The 6,044-nt window shown below is 39.7% G+C and overlaps 1 pseudogene; it reads left to right on the top strand.

Annotated features, from left to right (window-relative positions):
* Positions 1 to 1,780: 1,780 nt before the first annotated feature.
* LOC107758311 (uncharacterized) lies at positions 1,781 to 3,048 on the top strand (annotated as a pseudogene).
* The last annotated feature ends 2,996 nt before the right edge of the window (positions 3,049 to 6,044 follow it).

The following is a 6,044-nucleotide window of genomic DNA, read 5'->3' as shown; positions in this document are numbered from 1 at the left end:
GTCCGGAGTTGTGGAAGCTGAAAGTGTGGCCCCTGAGGGGGCACAACTCATAGCTTCCGGTCTCTCTACTGAGGTAGTGGAGACCATACTCCAGTCCAGAGCTCCCTCCACGAGGAAATCGTATACTGCTAAGTGGCAACTTTTCACTTCATGGTGTAATGAACGTCAGTTAGACCCAGTTAACTGCCCTGTTGGTCCAGTGCTGGAATTTCTACAAGATCGTTTTGCCACAGGGTTATCCCCCTCCACTTTGAAAGTTTATGTGGCTGCTATTGCTGCATACCATGCCCCTCTGGGCGAGCAGTCTTTGGGGAGGAATCCGCTAGTAACACGCTTCCTCAAGGGTACCCAGAGGCTGAGGCCTCCGGTACACCCTAAAGTGCTTGCTTGGGATTTGGCTGTGGTTTTGGAAGCCCTTTCTAAAGCTCCCTTTGAACCCCTGGGAGAGGTTTCATTGAGATTTCTCACTATCAAGACTGCATTTCTGCTGGCCATCTCTTCCCTAAAGGGAGTCGGTTATCTTCAGGCCCTTTCAGTGGCCCCATCTTGTCTTGAGTTTGCTCCTGGCATGGCCAAAGCCTTTCTGTATCCCAGACCAGGGTATGTCCCTATGGTACCCTCTATTGTTCCACGGCCAATTACTCTTCAGGCGTTCTGTGCTCCTCCCTTTCGGGACTCTGACCAGGAAAAGCTTAATTGTGTGTGTCCAGTGCGAGCATTTTAAATGTCATTGCATTTTAATGTTTTAACATTTACATCGTCATCGCATCTCGTGCGCCTCTGAAAACGTTGCATTCAAATTTTAGGTGTGCATCAGGCAAGGCTGCCTGATGCACAAATTTGAATGCAACGTTTTTGCCTGATGCACACCTAAAATTTGAATGCAACGTTTTTGCATTCGAATGTGGATTTTTATTTTAAATTCGACGAATATTCGAAATTCTATTTTTTTTTTGACAGCCCTAATGTGAATCATTGCTTTCATTATCTGATGTGACCCCCTTTTGCAGCAATAACTGCAGCTAACTGTTTCTTGTAACTGCTGATCAGTCCTGCACAACAACTTTTAGCCCATTCCTCATACAGAACCACTTCAACTCTGTGATGTTGGTGGGTTTCCTCCTATGAACTGCTCACTTCAGGTCCTTTCACAACATTTCCATTGGATTAATGCAGCCTAAAAATCCTTTAACGGATTTGAATATTAGAAATGTGTTAGTGTGTTATGTGTAAGCAAGGTTAAAGAGATGGGTCTTTAATCTAGATTTAAACGGACAGAGTGTGTCTGCCTCCCAAACAATAGCCACTTTTGCACCGGAGGAACCTTATTCATATTTCCTAGAACTATTTTTGGAAGTACCCGGATGCTTGTGCGATCGCACTGCAGGAACTAGGAACAATTTTAGTTCTAGGAAAGTCACAGTGTTCCTGTGGCTCAGTGGTAGAGCATTGCGTTAGCAGCGCAAAAGGTCGGTCGTGGGTTCAATTCCCAGGGAATACACATACTGGTAAAAAAAAATGTATAGCCTGAATGCACTGTAAGTCGCTTTAAAGCGTCTGCTAAATGCAAAAATTATTATTATTAATTAGGAACTCCTTTTACAAGAACCAAATTAGCTCCTACTTCAGAGTAGGGTCTAAACCCGCGCTATAGGAACTACCAGTGATGTAAGTGTGCATTGATTGGCCGAACGCATGTGTGAAAACCTGCCATTTTTAAAAAGCCGGATAAACACACAACAGTTTATTATTCACGGAGCAGTTTACAGTAGACTACAAAATGGAAAACAGCGATAAAAGGACTGACGGCGAAGTCCAAGCACTTCTAAACATTTATGCTACGGAGGAAATTCAACGCGATTTTGAAGGAACCAAGCGAAACATGAGAATTTTCGTCTGTATTTCTGCTCAGCTAGCAGCATTGGGCATTTATCACACAGCAAAGCAGTGCAGCGAAAAAATCAAGAAACTAAAGCAGGACTACAAAAAATTAAAGACCACAACAACAAGGGTGGATCGGACCGAAAAACTAGCAAATGGTACCTGCTTCTTGATGGTATCCTTGGCCACAGACCATCTTATGTTGGTAATGCGGGGACAAAAGATTATGCTGTGGGGCTTGTGGAGACACTCAACATGGCGAGCTCAACTTTACCGACCGAAGCCATCGCTGAAGGTTAGTGGTTCATGTATAATTAACAGTTAGATTCATATAATTTAGACGTCTGCTGATTTTGCAATTTTATATGACTTAAAAGAGCACAGATAGTAGTTCTCTGCACTATACAAGGGGGCACTATTTAGTGTGCTATTAGCTATGCTATTTAGTGTTACTTTCTAATAAGTGAACACATATCACATTACTTACAAAGCAAATGTTTCAGCCCTTTATACTAGCTGGAAATTCATTATATACCAACAAGGTGAAAAGCTTATTCTTTAGAGCAATTACATGTTAACCTGTGTACAGATTTTTCGAAAAAAACTTTGTGATTCTGAGCCTAACATGTTTTTTTTTTTTTTAAGAGATCGCACCAGAATCCTCTTTGGTGGCTGAGGCAAATATCACTGCAGATGCCGATATACTGGACCTCTCTGCTACTCGTGCATCCCTAGTTGTCCCACTGCGTCCAACACCCCCAGCCGCCCTAGCTGTCCTTCACCTGTCAGACTAGGTAATGAAACTGAATTCATGTTGAAGTGTATGTATAAGTATATTATATATGTGGAAGTATATTCACAGAATGTATAACAATGTACTAAATGTCTTCTCTTCTGCCAGGAAAGATAAAAAGGGGTGACATGAGTGTCCTGACTCTTGTTAAAGAAATGATGGAACAAGAGGAGGAAGACCGCAGACAAAGACACGTACCAATGCAAAGCCTTGATGATATGCTAAAGGAACAGGCCCAAAGAGAGGTGGAAGAGCATGAGCGGCTGCGGGCAGAGGCAAGGCGCCAACAGGCTGCTTTCATGGAGGGCCTTCTGATCACCATGAACAGACTTGTAACAGGGACACAAAGCCTGCGTCACCCTGATCTGGACTGAACCAACCCAACTTTTTTTTTTTTTTTACGCTCTTTGCACATTGTTTTGCATTGTGGACTGCACTTTCAAGTTTAAGTCCATCTGTGTGTGTAGAGACAAACAAAGACATTGTTTTATTCCAGAAGATGTGTATTTTACATAAGTTTTTAAAATAAAATATCTTAAATACAAGTTTGTTATGCGGTTTATTTATTGGAGTTATTTGTTTAGGAATTAGGATATGTAAAATTAAAGTATGTCCTGCCATAAAACATACCGGTGAGAAATGTGGCCTAGGCAAACAATTATTGGTTATCATGACAAAGCATCCAATTACTTGTGTTAGTGGGGGCAGGTAATCAAGTAACATCTCAAGAGGAACAAATTACAACAACCAAAATTATCAGACCAAATAGTTAAAATAGTAATATAGTAAATAGTAAAGAAGTCATGAAAGAACAACAGAAAGGCTAAAATATGTTGAAAAACTTTTATTGTCATCATTATGCAAACACTACTGTTAAAAAAAAAAAAAAAAAGTATCATCTTGAGTAACAAAGCATAAAATCAGTTTAATGTTTATATTTGTATTTGGTTGAGATGCTGCATCAAGGCAGCACGCACTCTAACCCCTACAGTCTCTGCAACAGGTGCCTGTTGTTGCACATCTGGCTGGGGGAAAGGGACAGGAACACACCACTCCTCTCTAAACTCCTCGCCATGGCTCTCACAGAGGTTGTGAAGTACACAGCCGGTGAGCACCATGGACTTGACCCATTCCAGGTTGCAGTCATTGCGTTTCAGCAAACATCTCCACCTTCCTTTCAGTCGGCCAGATGCATGTTCAACCACAACTCTTGTTTTGCTTGTTTTGTGGTTACCTACCTCTTGCTGTTGTGTCAGGACAGCATTGTCAGAAAAAGGCTTCATGAGCCAGCTTGTCAGTGGATACGCTGCATCGCCAATGATGTAATGGCCAACTTCTTGTCCACTGACATTCCTAAATTGCTGTGAGAGCAACTTTCCTCTTTCAGCCAGCTCCCATAATGCAGACAGACGCAGAACCCTGGCATCATGCAAACTGCCGGGTAGCCCGGCAAAAACATTCCAGAATAAACCTTTTCCATCAACAACTGCCTGCAAGACAATGGAATACCACCCCTTTCGATTGAAATATTCTCTGTGGTATTCCTGGGGAGCCAGAATAGGGATGTGGGAGCCATTAATAGCCCCCACACATTGGGGTAACCCCCATCTTTGCTCGAAGTAAAGGGACAGTTCTTTCAGCTTTTCTGCATTTGGCATATGAATGACTTCAGGCAACAGGATGGTTTCAACAGAGGAGCAGAAGTCTTTAACACGGTCACAGGCAGTTGAAATGCCAACTCCGAACAGATGTGCAACACTTCTGTACTCCGCGTTAGTTGAGAGTTTCCACACCGCAACAGCAACTCTTTTTTGGAGAGGCACAGACAGACGATAGTTTGTGTCCATTTTATCCAACGCTGGCTTCAGACGGTGACAGATTTACTGAAAAGTCTCTCTGGACATTGGGAAGTTTTGGATCCACTGATTATCTGTAAAACCAGGAACGACAATTTTCCACCAGTCATCAATTCTGTTGTGGACCCAAACTGATGGTGAAGAGTGTTGAGCAATGACCCGTAGCAACGTCTGAAACACAATCAGTACATTTTGTAAGCTGCAATAATCTTTAGAATTTACAGTATCAAAAATTAACAATGGTTTTAAAACATTAAAAAACACACACATTTGGGTAACACTTTATAATAACTGCACACTATGAATCATTAGTTAAGCATTAGTAAAATAGTCAATTAATCTGACATAGAAAAAGTCTTAGATCTTTGAGTTCAGCTCATGAAAAATGGGGTTGAGTGTTGAGTTTATAATTTTGTTCAGTGTATGAAAGTTAGCATGTTTCCTCAGAATGACAATTCTCCATATGTAAAAAAAAAAAAATGAAGAGTTTGGATATTGCACTTTAAAGATATAAGAAAATTCAGATGCATGTCATATCAGATGGCATAGGTCAGTATCACATGAGAGTCAAATTATTAATTAACATGAACAATAATTATATAGCATTTATTAATGTTAGTTAATATTCAAAACTTAAACATTAAAATTCAAAGTTGTATCTGTTAACATTGGTTAATGCACTGTGAATTACAATGAACATTTTGATCAACTAGCATCAACAAACATTAATAAATGCTGTAAAATATATTGTTCATTGTTAGTTCATGTTAGTTAATGCATTTACTAATGTTTAAAAAATGAGACATTATTGTAAAGTGTTACCAAAATCTTTAATTATTTATAAGCATTTTTAACGATTTTATTGCTCTATAAGCATTTGTAAAATATTTTTGCCTGCATTACAGCTTAGTCTTCATCTGTGAGCTGAACTGTTTTACTGTTACATCCATGAGATGATGTAAATTCAGATGAATGTCATGTCACAGGATGTCATAGGTCAGTATCAAATTAGTTTCAAATTATTATTTGCAGCACAAAAATGTATATGTCCACGTGTATGTATCTTTAGATCTTTTTATATTGTAATTAACATAATTATTAACCTAATTATATAAAATTATGTTGTCAGTGCCCTACAAATTATCTGGTTTTAGGAACTTTATGTTCCTAAAACTGACAGAAAAGGATAAGGCCGAAAATATTTCTTAAAGGGTTAGTTCACCCACAAATAGAAAATTCTGTCATTAATTACTCAACCTCGTGTTGTTCGAAACCCATAAGACCTTCGTTCATCTTCGGAACACAATTTAAGATATTTTTGATGAAATATGAGGGCTCTCTGACCCTCCCATAGACAGCAAGGAAACTACCATGTTCAAGGTCCAGAAAAGTACCAAGATGATCGACAAAGTAGTCCGTGTGACATCAGTGGTTCAACAGTAAAGTTACGAAGCTACGAGAATACTTTTTTGCGCAAAGAAAACAAAAATAACGACTTTATTCCACATTTTCAT

Source organism: Sinocyclocheilus rhinocerous, unplaced genomic scaffold, assembly GCF_001515625.1.
Source record: "Sinocyclocheilus rhinocerous isolate Xijiao unplaced genomic scaffold, SAMN03320098_v1.1 scaffold5891, whole genome shotgun sequence".
NCBI classification, from domain to species: domain Eukaryota; kingdom Metazoa; phylum Chordata; class Actinopteri; order Cypriniformes; family Cyprinidae; genus Sinocyclocheilus; species Sinocyclocheilus rhinocerous.
Note: the sequence above shows the minus strand (reverse complement) of the source record. Positions and strands in the feature narration are given on the sequence as shown.